Here is an 18,781-nt window from a genome sequence, read left to right on the forward strand (position 1 = left end):
AGAGAAGAAGGAATTCTTGAGAAAGAGGCCTACTCTCAAGAAGACAGGTATTTTTCTCGGTGATGATCTCACTCTCTCACAGCTTGCGCATATGAGAGAGGTAATGCCAAACATTACGGCGGCAAGGGAGAAGGGAAAGATGGCCTTTTACAGAGATGGTCGGGTGGTGATTGTAGAGCGGCGCTCTACATGACGCTGTGAGACCTATGGGACCACACTGAAGACGGCTACTTGGAATTGTAATGGATCTATGAGGTTGGACGTTGGTGTCTTTGAGGACAGTTTCAGAGACACAGACATTGTTTTCTTCTCAGAGACGCATCAGGCCCCCGGACAGCTTATGCCACATGTGGTGGGATACAGATGGGAGACAGCCCACGAGACAACCATGAGATCTGAGCATGGGAGTAGAGGTTCAGGAGGAGTAGCAGTGCTATTTAGGGAGGAGTTACAGCCACTACTACATATTGTACGGAGAGATGATCATGCTTAATACATGTGGGAGAGGCTAAGAGCTGACACTGGCCGATTTCTATACATTGCCATATGTTCCCCCCCCCCCCCCCCCCCCCCCCCCCCCCAGTACGTCAGTATATGCTACATCCAGAGGACAGTCACCTTTCTCTATACTAGATGATGATATATGGGAGTTTTCTAGGGATGGTGATATCATCCTCCTAGGGGACTTCATGCCCGAACAGGCAACTCTTAGACAAGTCTTCTACGACAGTTCAGATGAGATGCTTAAAGAGCTGGATGTGGGTGAGTTGGGGCTTGACAGATGCTCACATGACAGAGAGAAGACGGAGTATGGGAGATACCTCACGAAGATGACGACTGCACATGGGTTAGCCATAACTTAATGGCTTACAGCGATTTCCTGGAGCAGCCGGTTTCACATGCTTTCCACACAGACACAGGGCCAGTATAGTGGACTATGTTATGGCACAGCCGAGCTTTATTCCTTGTATTCAGGATTTCATAGTGGGAGTCAGACCAGTGGGTGTAGCAGTGGATCATGCACTTTTGACATTTTCTCTTTCATTTCAGTATAGTACAGCCCAGACATCAGGAGGTAGGTCACATACCCGTTATACATTTGCACCAAAGATTGATTCAGTTTATACAGAGGAGATCTATAGCCGTCTATGCACAGCTGGTCCTGGCCTCTCAGTGGAGGAGTGCACCACTTTACTGACGGAGACACTACATGGTGCAGCATCAGAGGCATTCCCACACATGCAGCCGGGTCGGAGGCGATATTCTGGGAGCATGCCCCAGAATAGTTGGTATGATGAGGAGTGCAGAGAGATGAGAGCCCAGCTTCAAGGGATCTTCTTTTAGGAGTCATCACTTACAGACAATCTCGGATTGCTTCCCAACGCATTGTGCGACGGAAGAAACGGCTTACTTGGCCCAGATGGAGCGAGACTTGTATCAGCTATTCTTGAGTAGAGACTCAGGAGAGGCATGGAGATTCTTTCATGAGCAATCTCCTCCCCTAGTGATTACTTCTCCTGATGTGTGGGGCCAGTATGCCTCATCGTTATATACGGTTCCTGGACAGGACCCCGTTCCAAATTCTACAGAGCCATGCCCACCTACCAGCACCTTCTTTACCACTGAGATGGTAAAGAGAGCCATTGACAGGATGAGGACCAGCAGGGCATATGATCATGATGGTCTAGTAGCAGAGCACTTTACACATGCTAGAGATATGTTGGTAGAGGTTCTTGCAGTGTTGTTCAATCGTGCTATGTGTGAGGGGTTACCTGAGACTTGGAGGTTGTCTACTATTGTGCCTATCTTCAAAACAGGTGATCCTACAGAGCCTGGGAATTACCGCACTATTATGGTTGGGCACACATTGGCACGGTTGTATGCATCCATCCTTGAGCAGCACTTGAGTAATTGGGCAGAGAGTGAGGGTGTACGAGCAAAGGGCCACGCCGGTTTCAGGAGGGGTTTCTCCACTCTTGATCATATTCTGACACTCAGAGCCATCATAGAGGAGGGCAGGTCACATGGGAGATGGATTTATTGTAGCTTTGTGGATTTCCGCAAAGCATTTGACAAGCTCGATTGATGCACAGATTGCACGAGGTGAGGGTGCCCATAGTGTTGATTTGGGGGATTATGGCTCTATACACATCAGTGATGGGACATGTACGCACTCCCGAGGGGATATCTGATTTAGTTCACTCCACCATTGGGGTGAAATAGGGTTGCCAATTGTCTCCTACTCTATTTGGTATGTATGTTGATGAGGTGTCTGATTACATTGACAGAGAGGGTGATAGAGGCGCCCAGCTGGCAAGGACGTGGATTCCATCGTTGTTATATGCTGATGATATTGTATTGATCTCGACTCACCAGAGGGTATGCAACGACAGTTGGATGCATTACAAAAATTTGCAGAGGATAGTGGATTGTCTGTAAGCCTTGGTAAAACCAAGGTTATGGTGTTTAACACCACACAACAGTGGATCTGGAGATCAGCACCGACTTTCACATATGGTCAAGAGATAGTAGAGTATACAGATGCATACAGTTACCTTGTGGTTGTCTTCACTGGGCCGAGGTGTTCACAGGTTCAGTTCCAGGAACCTCGAACAAAGTTATGGCTCTTTGATACCTTAGTAGCCTCAGCTATGTTGTATGGGGTGCAGACAATGGGGACCTTCTGTAGGCCAAGATGGTTGGAGACGTATGGCGAGGCCCTTGGTATCTATGATCTCTCGACTAATCAGAGCCAAGGCCTCCATACCCCACACTATCATTCGAGCAACGCTAGCTGCCCCTCCTATGGAGATTGAGGCGCTTACCAGATCAGTCTCCTTTGTGCACAGCTTGTGGGATACTACTAGAGACAAATATGCTAGATTGGCCCTTGAGTCTTCCAGACAGTTAGCTCTTCGGGGGGACACTTCATGCTGGTATGCACAGATGACATCACGGTTTCAGACGCATGGTTTCACCATGGACAGGCTACCCCCTTTCCAGTACTCTCTTCAGGCACCCTCGATGTCTCTTACACTAAGTGGAGATTACTAGACTCATTCATCAGGACCTGATCCAGCTGGATACCAGGAGGACATGGATAGAGCCGCCACAGGAGTTGGACACGAAGGTGGCTTTCTATAGAGAGCATCTTCTCCACCTCACAGGAGATGGGTTTGTGATTCGACCCAGCTACATGGACACACCATATGTCTCATGGTTTGCGGTGTGCCATTGGTCAGATACGCACATCCTCACATCAGCTGAGATTGAGACTGGTAGATTTAGAGGGATACCAGCAAACAGTAGGATATGCCACTTATGCCAGTTACAGCCAGAGACAGAGCTACATTACATATGTCATTGCACAGTGTACTATGAGATACGGGGGCCGTTTCCACTGCTTATTCAGAGAGGGTTTCGGTCCTTTCTCTAGGATCATGAGTTATGAGGATCAAAGATGTCTTGGGCTATATCTACTTGAGTTACACAGATATAGACACACTTTATTGGGGAGAGATAGAGAGAGACAGTCCCAGAGATGGATTACAGATTTCTTTACTAGATATGGGACAACCAGAGGAGCAGTCATCATTGCAGAGCTCGGCCCACACTCATTCGACCACTACTGGCACTCTCATCGACCGAGCACTAGAGCTATGGAGATCTAGACGGCCACAATTGAGGAGAGGGGCTACACAGCATCGATGGAGACTACAGTAGAGGATTCGAGCCATACTCTCTCGATATCCAGAGTGCATATGAGGATGGATTCTAGTAGTAGTATCTAGTTCTTTTGTACCCAGACATGGTATTAGGTTCACCATTTTGTAACAGATTGGTCTCATAGGTCATTTTGGCCTTTTGAAGATGTTAATGTAACATTTCATTTCATTTCATTTCTCTTTGTTTCTCTGCTCTCTCTCTCTCTCTCTCTCTCTCTCTCTCTCTCTCTCTCTCTCTCTCTCTCTCTCTCTCTCTCTCTCTCTCTGAGCAGGCAGTGCCAATGTCTACGCGTTAGTGTCCGCCTTGTTTACGAGGTGATCCACACAATTTGCCATGTAAAATCTATCGACAACAATACTTCATTTGATATGTATGATGTATGAAAGTTTTTGGCCAAAACTCCATAGACGCTACCCCAGCTAGAGAACGGGAAGCCGGCGATAAGACCTTCCTTCCAATTGTGACAAGTCTACATGTGTGAACGGTAGATGTACCTAAGTGAACCATGTCGTGCGCTGAATCCTCTGAGAATCGCAATGATGCATCCTATGGAACCGTGATGTGTTAAATTCAGAGAGAACCACCACGATGTATCCAAGAGATCCCATCTTGGAAAATATAGAACTCCCGAGTGATTGTCGCCATTTGTCCCAAGTTTGGCTTAAGGGGGCTTTATTGGGGATAAGCCCAACTCGGGCGACCAAGATGTTTATGGACAGCTTGTAAGCCTATATAGAGGCTAAAAAACCTAAAATAACTTCTCCCTTTTATTTTGCCTAAGCGCTACCTACTCTGCTCTTCACCCTCTCTCTCCTATCTCCTTATTTGCTCTCTCTCTCTACCTCCAAGCCATGTCCATTAGGGATACCATCCGCTTCCCTATAGTAGACATTGTTCTATGTACCCATGCACTAGACTCCACAAATCCAATACTTCTACAAAGACATCAGTCACTGATCAATCACATTCCTGTCGAAGGTCTCAGCAGAGATAAATCATGATGATTGTAACATATTTATCAATCACATCTAGATTGCACTGATCTTTTCACAGACATCTCGATCTACTAAATCTCATTACTAACAGAATCATATCCTTTCTTTTCACATCTCAAGCAAACCATGCCCTGAGTATCCCCAAAAGACAATACATTCACAGAGCATGCAAATCACAGAATCACACACTTAGTTTATACTAAACATTGTCTTTCAATCATTCATTCTAGCCATCTCATCCAGTCGAGTACTCTTGATACAACTAGATCCTTGTGCAGCCATCTCATCCTTCTTGAAGAATTGATGCACTTCCATTAGTATCCAGTCATCTTCTCAACCAAATAGAAATCTTGACGCACTAGAATCACATTCAATTCTCATTCACTTAGCAATCACATCCATGCCTCCCTGACCTCTAGCAGATGTCTAGATGCACTAAGTTCAAATCATTCATCAGATAAAATGTTGCAGATATTTCATCTTTTCATCACATACTCTAACAATACACACATGAAAGAGCATGTTCAATCTAGAAAATTCTCGATTCAATGTATATATTTTCATAAAGTCATTCCACAAAATACTGCCAACCTGTCAATATCCCTAAAATCTCAAGGAGAAATCAGTGACTTTAACCTTATTCATCTAGGCAATGTGTAACAAAGAAGTGGAGTGGCTTCCCTCTTGTGCATCCTGCACCGTACCAGATTCAACCTGCTGATTCATCAGTAACTCTCGGAATTGACACTACTAATAATCCAAAAGCCTCAAGGTACAACTCAAAACTGAAGAGAATCTGCGAGGTTCTCTTTCCCCATCCACTTTGCATCAAGAGCCAAAAAGTGCCCTTGACCAAATTATCAATGGACCTAGCTTACCTTTCTGTTCTTTTTTTATGCCGTGGGACCTATCGGTAGCCCCACTGGCCTTCCCTATCCACTGGCACCTAAATCTGAATCTTTGGAATTCTCTGATGACCTATCAGCTGATTCCCTTGCTTCTTTGGAACTCTCTAATGAATTATAAGCTGATTCCATTCCATCTTTGGAATTCTCTAATGAACTCTCATCCGGTTCCCTTGGTTCTTTCTTTTCCTTGGAAGACTCTTGCCCCATTGAGGTGGAAACTGGCTTGTCTGTAGGATAGGTCAATGAGCCAGCATGCATTACCAAAACTTCCTTGGCATGTCGCATAAGTCTCTGAATGAAGTCAAGCTTCTCTTGCAAGCAATATTGTAGAATCTCTTTTGGCAATTCACTGCAGAACCGCTCGACTTGGTCCGTCAAAGTGATCCTCCAAAACGAGGACACGGGCAAATAGATATCCCAAAACCTCTGGCAATAGTCATCCAAAAGTGTCTTCCTTATTCATTCTAAAATGATGCCAAGCCGTGATGACATCTTCTTCATATTCCTGTGTTAACCATGCAGAAGTGCAAACTCTCTTGAATTTTACCCACTTCTTAAGTGATTCTTTTTGCAACAATAGAGTAGACCACCATGTCCGTGCATTTCCTTTCAAGTAAGATGCCGCCCTTCATACCTTGGAGCATTCCGAGAAACGACATCCCGAGCAGGCAATGTCAAACTATTGTATGAATTCAAGGGCTCGATGGGTGTCCTAATAGTCTGAAAACGTGATTTCAGCAGGTATTCTAGCCACAAAGGAGCAGCCTATTAGCGTTTTTGGATAGCGTTTTTGGTGAGCAAGATCAGCGATTTAATACCAGCAAATTCAGCAGATAGAAGCCCAGCCGGTCCAGCGATTCCAAGCAAGACCCAGCAAGAAGCATTCAAAGCATTCAGTTTTCAGTCATAGTCTCGTCCTCGTCCTCGTCCTCCACACCGTCGGCCTCAACATAGCCCCATTAGATTTGCATCAGCCATTGTATCAGATCGTGCAATCAATAGTAGACCACTCCCGCCACGAGAGTGGGGGCCCTTGAAGGAGGGGTTTACAACTCCCTAGTGTCGTATTCTCATCTCTCTCTATGTCTCAGTCTCATGCACCTTCACGCACAGTGTCCATTCACTTTGTTGTGTCCATTGCACTCTCTCATTAAAGAACGGAAGGCTCTTCCTTCCATAAGAAAAAAGGAACCTTGAGCACAGTTCGGAGCACTCATCTTGAGCAAAGTTCAACATTCATTTCCGTTGCACCTTACATTGGTATCAAAGCTTTGGACAGTGTTCTGTATCACTCAACCACAAGAACCACAAGAATTTTTATTTTTATTTTTGCTTGTTGCGGTCGCACGTAACCCAAGTTCTCTTGGGCGTGTCGATTCCTAATCGTGTTTTTGAAGAGTGAGAGGAAACCCAAGAAAGAAGGGCTTGTCCAGCCTCCCCTTGTGCCTCTTTTCACTCATTGAGAGCGAACCGTGTACTTAGCGGCCGGCCAATCGACGCGAGGTGGGAAAAAGCAACCTTGGTATGAGCGCAAGGCCGCCAAGGGGTGCGCCCGCGGAAAAGAGCAGAACTCGTGTGAAGAGAAGATCTTTCTCTAACACAGATTGCAAGCTAAAGAAGAACCTCAAGAACCTCAAGGCTCTCAAGACCCCCAAGAACTCAAGACCCACAAGAACCCAAGTTCCTCGTAACTTCAAAACCAAAGATCGCAGTGTATGGTTATCATCCGAAGCAAAATGGATACTTCGCATGGAGGTGATGGGCATGAAAGTAGTGAAGAAGAATTTCCTCACCATGGAGGTTTTCCTGACCCTCCCCCTACGCCATCTACGCCAGGGATTGCACCAAATCCTATGGAGATTTTGGTCAAGTCGATGATGGACATGATGGCACAACAACAAGAAGTAAATCGCGTTGCACTGGCACAACAAGAAGCGACTCGCATTTATTTGGAACGCAAGCGCGATGCACGAAAAGAAAGAAAAGCACAAAGAAAGGAGGTAGCCGAAGAAAGACGAGCGGCCTTGGAGGCTGATCGTGAGGTTCAGAGAGACCTACGCACGCAAGCATTGGTTCAACAAGTCCTCGTTTCGAAGTCCAAACCAGCCAAAGATGTTGGTAGTTCATCAAATGGTGCAAGCCGAGATTCGGACTCCAACAACCCAATCACAGAGAAGATCCAGTTCAGTAAGTATGATCGTAAGATGGATGTCAGGGTTATTCATTCTTGGTTGCATCAATTTAATGCTTATTTTGCGACAACTAAGAAGACACGAATTAGCAAGGTTTTGACAACAGCCATGTACCTTGCCGGTGATGCCATAAATTGGTACCACGCATGGCAAGAAGCACAGTTAGCCGCGCACCTAGAGGAAGCCGACGAATTCACGCCCCTTTCCTTCAATTGGACTGATTTCCAAGACAAGCTCAAGACGCGGTTTATGTCCCCACAGTACCTAGCACGATTGAAGGACGATTGGCGCGGTCTCAAGCAAAATGGTATGCCAGTTATGTCTTTCTTTAATCGTGTTCTGCAGCTCGGCACGCAATTACGCAAATCGGATGCGGAGCGCAAGGAGGCATTCCTTTATGGATTGGACAAGTATATCAAGTATGATGTCGAGGTGCTCGATCCAATCAATCTCAACAAGGCGGTAGCGATTGCTCTCGCACGGGAGATGAAGCACAACAAGGGAAAGCCTAAGGAAAACAAGACTTTCACAAGTACCTCTCAGACTTCTCAGAACCCTAAGAACGGTAAGAATGGTACGAACGGTAACTCTTCTAACCAATCTTCCAATAGTCTCTCAGAAAAGAACTCTCAAAATGACCCTAAGGGTAAAGCTACCACAATTGCTAAACCTAAGCTCACTCCATATGAAAAGGTAGCACAAGGAATTTTAGGAGGATACATCACGTGGAAGAGCAAAGCACTTATTCTAAGGAAGGTCGTTGTTTTCATTTGTCACATTAAGGGTCACATAAAAAGAACATGTCCTAAGCTTGACTCTAATGAATCTAAAGAATCCACAGAACCCACTTCCTCTGTCAACGCAATAAATGAGAACACGAGTGTGCCCCAAGTTTCTCATGACCCTCCCATTGATGAGTCTCTCATTAAATGTTATGGTCATATGACAAGGAAGCGTTTTGTCATAATGTTTGACCCAGGCAGTATGCATGATGTGATCAGTCCCTCTTGTTGAGAGAGCCCGCCTAGAGGTTAGTCAGAAATCTCCTCGTGAGGTCTTTGGCTTCGCTCCCGGTATGGATTCTCTCATCACAAAGGAGTGCTTTGATGTGTTGTTTACAGTTCAACAAGCTGCTTTCCGTCGAAAATTTTTTATCTCCCCTCTCTCAGGATGTGATATGATTTTGGGCATTCGATGGTTTCGTGAGCATAACCCTCTCATTGATTGGGCGGAAAAAACGTTCACTTTCAATGCCAAAAGCGACTCTCCCATTGTCATTCGTGGAGAGCAAGTTGTTCATTCTCCATCTCTCATTTCTAATGTGCAGGTGAAGATTAAACGGATTCAGGAGAAGGAGACTCTCTCGGTCTCATCTTCTCCAAAGCATGATACACAGGATTTGCATGATGATAAGCATGATGAATTGAATGATAATGATACGCATGATGATTTGGATGATAAGGACAAGCATGATGATTTGCATGACCAAGATGTGATTTCTCACGAGCATGATTATTTGTATGACCACGATGTGATTGTTCACAAGAATGATGGGTTAGTTGATACTGTTTCTCGTGAAGCTAACGTCATTGCAGATTCGATCAATCACGAAGAACCGATCTTGGCTCTCGAGTCAAGGTCCAAGAACCCCCTCAGGAAGAACCGATCTTGGCTTTTGAGGGGAGTTACTCAGGAAGAACCGATCAATGGGACTGCACAAGAGGGAAGTTACTCCGCTACTTTGTCAGAGATTATCTAGATGGAATAAATTCACTGACTTCCTTTGGCTTTCACGGATATTGATTGGGAGACAGTATTCTGCTGTATAACTTTATGAAAGAAGTACTTCGGACTGGGAATTCCTTACATGAATCTGTTATATGTTCTCCCTCATGTGAGTAATGTTTGAGTGCATGTTTGAAAGAAGAAATGATTGCAGCATTTCGATCTTGTTCTCCGGAGAGATGAGATCGACATGATAGTAACAAGATGTAGTCAATCAAGACATCCGCGAGAGATCAGTGACAAATCTAGATGTGATTGCTAAATACGTTACATAGAATATATGTGATATCAGCATGTATTATTGGCATGCAAGCGAGGTCACTTGCAGTTTTTCAAGGGTGGGGTATGTCACCAGGAGGTGTATTTTTCCTATTGTCTTCTTTAAAAATATGTACTACATACTTTTATTTATTTTATTTTTACTTGTTTTCCCCGAAACCCTTGAAAAGGTGCAATTGGACATTGCATGGCCAGTATGAAACAGTTGTTGCCGAACGGGTTTCTCACATCAGGAATCTAGGTCGGTCGGTCAGGAACTGATCGGGCCAGTTAGCACTAAATTCTGATGAGTATGGAAGCTTGTGTGCACCAAAATGGAATTTGGGCCACTGGTCAAGTCACTGGCAACTTTATAAGTTGGTGGGTAATAGGAAATTAAACCAAAGGGGCAAACTAGACACATGGCAGTAGGAGAGCGACCAGATGAGAGCTTTTGGATGAGTGTGTTGGCTTGCCCAAGAGGGGGCGCCAAATATGAGGCTGAAGGCTGATTTTCAGTTTTGTGGTGGATTTTCAAGTTCTGCAGCTTTAATGGAAAGCTTGCCTCCCCCCTTATCTCATGGAGCGCGATGATTTGCTCTCGTGCATCTCTCTCCCCTTTGCACATGACCCACTAGTTAGGCTTCTCACTTGATGTACAGTTCGTTGGGTTTTATGCACATTTGCCAAGGCAAGAGCCTTCTGAACAGGAACCGTCCCCCACACGTGCGCACAGTTCCATCGCGAAAGATTGCGAATTTGGAGAGTTTTCTCGCGTGAAAACTCGTCCAAATCACAGGGTGACTATCCCATTGCATGTGGGAGCTCTTGGGACACGTGTAGACGTGTTCGCTCCGCTCAAAACAATCCAAAACAAAGAATTAAAGCCTGCTGTGTTTTTCTGCAGGTTAGGGTTTTGCACCTAAACTGCAAAAACTCACCAGGGGAGTCTCGGGAAGGCCTTGGGATGCTTAGATAGGGCTTTGAGCACCTAGCAATGACAAAACAAGGAATTACAGCACACTGAAATTCTGTTACAGCTCACCGGAAAGCTTCTAAATTGCAACGGAATCCGTCTTGCACATGTACTTTTGACCTACAAGGCTTTTGGCGTTGTTATGTTGCCGAAATTGGGTAAAAAACCTGCAATTTCAGTCCTAGCCAGGTTTGGACAGCTTTGTGAGAGTTTAATCTTAGTGTTCGGATCTTCTATTTTAAATTAAATAAAGAAATACCAAAACGGGCACGAGTCTTTGGGGTCTACACGGTGTCGGTCTTCATGTGCGCAGTGAGGATCTAGTTGCTCGACCCATCTGTGCTCTCTTTTCTTCTCAGTTCTCTATGTAAAGTTAATAGGTAATTGAATTAGTACTATATTGGCCGGTTATATTATGCCTCAATAAATGCTTCAAGGACATCTCTGTGTATCTATGCTTATCTTTGTGCAGCTATACCACTTCTGTGTGCTTCTACTACAAGGTCTCATCAAGATAATCCTTATCTGCATAGACTGTAGCACAAAACCTAAATCTCACTCTCTGCCTGCGTTTTTCTGGATCAAAAGAATACGGCGCCATGGCACGGACAGGCCGCACCTATGAGTTTGATAAGCTTAATAGCAAGAACTATCAACCCTTGCATGCAACTCTGGATATCATTTTGGAGAAACAAGCCCTCCTCAAAGTAGTAGGCGGCACAAAAGTATGGCCTGCCTGAGCCAATCCTCCTACACAAGCCAGCACATAGACAATAAATGATCGGAAATGGATTGATTGGAGCGCATGCTTGGAATTGCTCCTACATAAGGAGGACACACAGAAGCAGCTGTCAGAGTATTGACCACTGCTCACAAAATTGTGGCTGTGTCTTGAACAAATCTAAGAACATCGAGACATGGCCTGGCAGATTTTCAGTCTGAAAATGTCACAAGGACATCAGCACAGTTGTCTATACTAACATTCATCCAAGCAATATTACAAGAAAAAACACTATGTCACATATCACAAAAACTCAGAGTTCATTTATGATACTCATATATGCTCGACCATCATGTTAAGTATCTTCTCAATCATGCTCCTGCTCTACACATAAGGGCCTTCATCAATCAAGTCGCCCTCAGCCACACAGGCCTAACAGACCAAACAAATCCGGATTTCGCATTAGCAAACTTTACTGTAAAGGATGTTTTCAAACCTCAGATTGTTGGCATACTACTGAAGGGAAAGGGTCGACACCGCAATCAAGTACATTACACGTCAGATCACAAAACATTCACACCTCCTTTGCAAAGCCCTCGCTGTCCTTTTCCTTGTTCAATCTATGAGTCTAATATCGGCACACTAAAGCAATGAAGGCAGACTACTTGCATCTAGCGGTTCATGGCTGCCCACACTAGAGCATGAATTCCCATGCTACCTGGATTTTGGACATATAATGGGCTTCAATCCACTGAAGGTGTTGAGACTGTCAACATTGAACCTCTCATGGTAATATTACTTTCGTCGATCATGTTTATTATCTTCTACAACTTGCAAAAGATCTCATATCAGCTGATAGATGCACCACAAGAAACATAGCAATCAAACTCTTTACTATCATTGGGTTTTCAAAGTGCTGATTAAACATACACTCTCAAGCGGCAAAACTTATATCATATTAAGCCCAAAAGTAGGACAGCTCTACTTTATAAGAGGTCCATTCCGATGTATAGGATTTCAACAAACATCATACGATACTTCTATGGCATTAATGCTTAGGCCACTTGAATACACGCACTATGAAACGCACGAGCTTGGTGTTGTGGAAATGGTTTTGAGAAAGCTTTTGCTGAAAATGCAGCGTTCAATCGTAAATACTAAGCACTCACTAGATCCTTGAAGCACTCTTAGCATCCGTGAAGGCTGCATTTACAGGAAGCTATCTCAAAACCGTTCCACAACACCAAGTCTGTACCATCGCCCCTTTACAACTAGTCCATACACAACACATGTAGCAAAGACTATCCCCCTCAGGTTGTTTGCTATACTTGCTCAACAACAACTCTACATCACTAGCCAGCCACGTGTATGGCATACATAGAAGTACACCTTTCACGTCGGTGTTGGTTATATCTTGGCTTGCTTGCTATAGTGGCGAGCAGCCCAAACTGGTCTCCTAGTCAACAAGAACCAGCTAGCGTGAGTTGACCAAAAAAATCAACACGACTGCCACGCGCAAGCTTCAAACCCAGCACCTCTACCTCGCGACTACAGTGCTCTACCACTACGCCCGCATGCGTGCTTTGAAGTGAATGTGTCGTGAGTGTGTGGGCCCTCGTCCGGGTTCATCTCTTGTCTAATGCTTTCCCTTTTCAGCAAAGACCAATCCATTGCTATTACCACACGTTTTGGCCTACTTGTAGCAGTACATATGTAGAGAATTGTTGGTGGCCCACGAAAAAGTGAGGCGACCGACCATGCTGGTCACTTCCACCTACACGGTGGCTAGCGAGCCGATTTTTGTGTAGAGCCTTTTGCGTCCCTTCTCTAAGGCCTGATTTTAGTAGGTCAAAATATCTATCCCTTCTCTATTCATTGAATGCTTCAGTGCAACGACCTATGTCTGCTGACTTTTGATACATATCAGACTGCTATCCGACGTGGCAGAACCGGAACCGGTTGCCCACATGAAAAGAATCCCCTCCCCCCTCCCCTTCACCGTATCTTTATTTGGCTGCGCTGGTCACTGCATTCGACCAGCGCAGCCTATGCTAGTGGTAGTGCAAGGGCCTTTTCGAAGCGCACCCAACACCTATGTCCCGTTGTTCTTCTACTAGGACCTGTCCTTTCTACTAGGACCTGTCCCACTATCAAGGCCCTTGCCCTACCTCTGCAGTACCTTTACCTCTCTCTCTCTCTCTCTCTCTCTCTCTCTCTCTCTCTCCAAAAAATCATCAAATACAAGGTATCACTAGCACTGTACCTTTGTGTGTATCGACTCTGTTGCTCGCAGTTGTTTGAACTATGGCGTAAAGAGCAGGGGAGGAGCATGTTAAAAGCAGAGGACGTAGATGATTGGACAGCGCACTAAGAAAGATGCCACTCTGAGATACAATCAGAGATGGCTAATCAGAGTTACAATTGCATGGCTAGCTTCATTTATAGTACGAGTAAATAAGGGGCAATCGTGGCTGTACTTAAGAGCGGATTGGACTAAGGGTGCTTACACACTACCTAATTTCATAGCATTGACTCTCACATGGCAAGCAGGCACTTGTTTAGAAGCTTTAGGGGAGCCTCTTAGTGGATCAGCAAACCTATGTAGTGGCAGTTGATTAGGGGTTGCATCATTGCCATGTTTGGGTAACCGTCCAAATTCGCCCCAAATTGGGGCATGTGTTGGCTTCCATCTCGTTCAAGACTCGTGAACAATCCTATAAGGTCTCATAAAAATTCTCTTCTCATAAGGTACAACGCAAACTTACAAATCTCCTAGATAGGGTGTTGCTTGTTTGGAAGCTTTAGGGGGGCCCTTAAGTGGAGCAAATCGATGTAGTCGAAGTTCATTAGGGGTTGCATCTCTGTTGTGTGTGGGCAGCTCGATGGTGCCGTCCAAATTGGGGCATGTATTGGCTTCCAGCTCGAATACAGTGTGAGCCTACAAACAACAATGTGCAAGGTGCAGAAGAGCCCAAGTCACTGTGTAGTTATTCCACTAGCTTTGATTTAATCAAATAGCAGGCACTTCATTGGTATGTAACCAACCTAAAGGTGACAATTGGCACATTGATGATCCATTGTCAAGACGCTTACCTTTTGTCCAATCGTAGCCAAGGCCTATGGGATGTGTTTTAAAGTCAAGGCCTTCTCTCTTTTCCTTTCTTTTTTCGAAAATCCCTCCATGTGTCCGTTGTGTGTGTGTGTGTGTGTGTGTGTGTGTGTGTGTGTGTGTGTGTGTGTGTGTGTGCGTGTGCGCGCGCGCGCACGCACACGCATACGTGAGTGTGCAGTGCACACGCACTAATAGGTCCTTGTGAGTTTCTCACAACTTCTTTAACATGTTCAAACGACTAAACGTCATGTTGAGATTGCTAACTTATTGGTTGGTGTTCAATGTGCCATGATTCCATACTTTGAATGCTCAGCTTTTCTTTCAAAAGAAGTTTGGGCCATCCAAACTTTTGAGGGCCCCTAATTTTTAAAAACAAATGGAATAATAGCTTGGTCATTCACATGAGCAAACATGCCAAAATTGGACTATGTGTGTATATTCAAAACAACCTAAGTATTGATGTGCACTTAATAAGGATTTGAATGTATCATAAAGGAAGTGTCACCAAAGTTGCGAGTAGAGTTGGCATGGGGAGGCATGGCTTCTAAGGGGGTGACGTAAAGAGATTCACAACCATTACTTGGTCCTCATTCAAATCTCATTATGGTTTGAGAATAAGTAGAGAAATGAGTTATGAAGGTTATTTTGGCTGAGGGATTCACTATGTAGGTCCGTATGGCATCATTTGAGTGTAAGGAAGGGGGTTTTTGATAGGGGTTTCATAAGCATATACAATAGGAGTAACCCCCTCTTATTTTCCAACATCTCGGTACAGTTTTTAGAATAAGCATAGAAATGAGTTTTGAAGGTTATTTTGGCAAGGGATTCACTATGTAGGTCCATATGGCATTACATGAGTGTAAGGAAGGGGGGTTTTTAATAGGGGTTGCATAAGCATATATAATAGGGGTAACCTCCTCTTATCTTGAAAACAAAGCTATAGCTTTAGTTTCGTCCTCTTTTAAATGCATCATTGGTTTTTTCTCAGTAGAAGTCTCATTAGGGAATTTCGGAGGTCATTTGGAGGGCCTTCTAAGAAAATGTATTTTTTGCACTCTCTCTCTAGAAAAAATGGCAAATAATAGAGCTGGGTCTTTCATAGTAAAAGTTCAAAAAGTGTACTTTAAGTAGATTCCTTACTCTTCTGAACATTCGTTCGTAGTGATTGAGGGATAATCCTCTTTTCAGTTGCATTGAATGAACTTCGTCAATATGGAGGGAATGAAGCTAACATGGAGGGACGAAGGCGCAGCCGCTATTCACTTTCCATTAAACCTGCACATTTGGCTAATGGCGCACTCCTCAAATGGCACAAATGTTACCCAGAAACGAGCTAAATATCACCTTCACATTGATTTGGACAATGAGTACCAACCATTGATTAAGCGTAGTAAAACAAACACACATATACCTCCCGCTTCCATAGACACGCTCAGAGCTCAGGGAGCTAAACACATAGATATCTGGACGAAAGGCTCTCTCTACCCTAAGAATCCAATGACTAATGCATCTCCACCGTTTGTCAATCCTACAAGCTTATTGACCTTTGCTGGTGATGGAGAAAAGGGCCTTCTGGGTTATTGTAAATCTCTTACAAGAGAAGCTGAAACTTACAAGGGCATTCTCCAAGCTCAACAATGTGAGATTGTTCGCCTTTCACATTTACATTCTACAGATCAGGTTACCATTTTGCAACATAAAACAGAGGTACAAGAACTGAAAGGAAAGGTGCGAAGTTGTCAAATGAAGGACGCCATCTTGGGTGGTCGTATCCAAAAGAAGAAATTGCGCAATCTTGAAACATTGGAGGTTGCATCAGGAGGTCTCAAGAAAAGAATCCGAGCATTAAGGTGATGCTTCTTGGTTGGCTACATTGTCTTAGTTAAGTAATCTTTTTGTTTTTTCTTGTTATGCATTGTTTTCATGTCTCTAAATAGTGTTAGTGAAGCAAATTTTCTGTTATTTACTTATGCATTGTCTTCATGTAGAGATTCAATCTATCCTGACAAGGAAAACATTGACCCCAAAGCCAATATAGGAAAGAGATTGAAGCCACTTATAAGTAGAAGCCTGGCAGCAGATATAGTAAATGACAAGAAGTTTAAGGTCCTACAACGAAATGTAGTGGACCGCTTTATTTCAGAGAACTCAGTGCCTGCAAAAGAGATACAAGGCACACTTGATTCACTTGGTGTAAGCAAAAGAGGATATTCGGCTATCCAAAAGTCTGTCTCATCCATCTTTGTTAAGAAGGGTATAAAATCCAAACTTCTACCATCAGCCTCAAGTGTTTGGAAAGAGAGGCTTTAGCTTAACGAGGCACAGGGAGACTATCTTGGACAGCCCTTTCATATTAAAGCAACTTACAGTGGCCATGGAGCAAACATGGCATATGATGAGTTCGATAATATTTTTATGGACCTGCGGACATTACAGAAGAGAATGGTGGAGTTTTACAACATCACATTTGGAGAGTCACGAGGGGTATTACATTTTGTGTTAAAACAGAATGAGTGTGAGCTTGTTAAAGAGAAAAAGCTAGAGCGTGTTACTATTACTTTAATGAATAGAGCCCTCTCAAAGTGTCCCAGTGATGATCCTTTATATTTTAGTGTTCAATCAGAATCTAACATATGGTGGCTTGGTGCGTTTGAGGTAAGTGAGATTCTCAGGTAAGCTCAAATGTTCACATCTACTTAAGTCTCATTTATTTTGTGTTGCAGGTAAAGAAAGAAGATCATGAGATTCTATATTGGGTGTTCCATCGAACTAATATTCTGGAGGTGATTGATCGACAGACTAACCAGGGAGAGGTACTACGTCTAGATGGAAGGGGAGACTTTCAAGTTCAGTGGCATCTTGCAGGTGACCTCAAAACATTAAAGTGCATGTATAATTGTGGAATGGGTGCAATGGCAAAGTCGCTGTGTTTGTTCTGCATGGAGCCTGCAAAGGTCATGGACCCAAAGTGGTGGAGAAAAGCTTCAACACGTCACATTGAGGATCCTGCTTTTCGACCGGTTTTGAAAATACCACTTGTGAATGTCCACATTTGTACAATGCATGCCCTTTGTAGAATTGTGGAGAAATTGGTCTACTTATATATCGGGTTTGCTTGGAAGATTAAGAACTCGGAAGAACGACAAGTAGCCTTGCAGTGCTTAGAAATGGTATTGTCGGATATGGGGCTTCATGGTGGCAATGTGAAAATCCAGCGGGATGAAAAGAGATCAACTGCTGAGAAGGATGTCACATGCAAAGCATCCATCGGTGGGGTGAAGGCACGGAGGTTTTTATCTAAACCCCAAGGTACAAGAGATCCGAAGCTAACAAAACATGGAAAAATATATAACACATCTTATGTTAGCAAGGTAGAGTATCAGAGCTGAAAAAAGCTACATATTGCAGTCAAAGACCAAGAACCAACTACTCGTAACGCGAAGGCTGAGGTTTGGCGATCAATAGACATCCTATTTTTGATGTGCGACAAAGATGACTGGTCACAAGGTGATATGAACAAGCTCAAGGAGAATCTCAAACTTCTGAAAAAATCATTCAAGACAGCATGGACAGACACCCAGATTACTCACTCATGGTATTATCGTGTATTTCATTCTCTCTTATGTGCAAATATGTGAGTGTAAAACATTCTAACTAATCTGTTTTCATATCCAGCACATCATCTTCAATCATTTACCATATTTTATACAAAAGTATGGGAACCCGGCAATATGGAATACCCAAGGGATGGAAAAGTCTCATTACATGGCGAGAAATGCTTATTTCAGGCACACACGACATGGTGGCTCTCGAATCAAGGCTAACAGTTTGAGAGAACTATTTGAATGGTTCTATCGTAGAATCATTCATCGAATGCAGGCAAAAGAAGTCTTGGCAAATTTAGCAACAACACAAGGCATTAGACATTTACAACAACAAAAAGTTAAAAGATCAATGGCATACAACAACTCCGGAGCTCGTGAAAGTCAACGAAGGTGGAGAGAGACAATGGTGTATGTGAATCACAAGTGGAGAAAGATACTCTGAGTGGATGACATTGTACAAAATTTATGTAATACATGATCTTATATAATTGCTACTTGAAGTG

The 18,781-nt window shown here is 43.9% G+C and overlaps 1 protein-coding gene across 2 annotated transcripts in view; it reads right to left on the reverse strand.

Annotated features, from left to right (window-relative positions):
• LOC147431491 (DNA (cytosine-5)-methyltransferase DRM1A-like) overlaps positions 1-14,060 on the reverse strand; it is a 98,637-nt gene extending 84,577 nt beyond the window's left edge. The window contains exon 1 of one of the 2 annotated variants that reach the window (XM_086494079.1): positions 13,825-14,060. The gene's annotated coding sequence lies outside the window, so the exon portion shown is untranslated. The remainder of the gene's footprint in view (positions 1-13,824) is intronic. The other variant, XM_086494078.1, reaches the window with a different exon arrangement.
• Between the last annotated feature and the right edge of the window lie 4,721 nt (positions 14,061-18,781).

The sequence above is a fragment of the Adiantum capillus-veneris genome, chromosome 21 (assembly GCF_014529385.1).
Source record: "Adiantum capillus-veneris isolate H3 chromosome 21, ASM1452938v2, whole genome shotgun sequence".
Lineage (NCBI taxonomy): Eukaryota > Viridiplantae > Streptophyta > Polypodiopsida > Polypodiales > Pteridaceae > Adiantum > Adiantum capillus-veneris.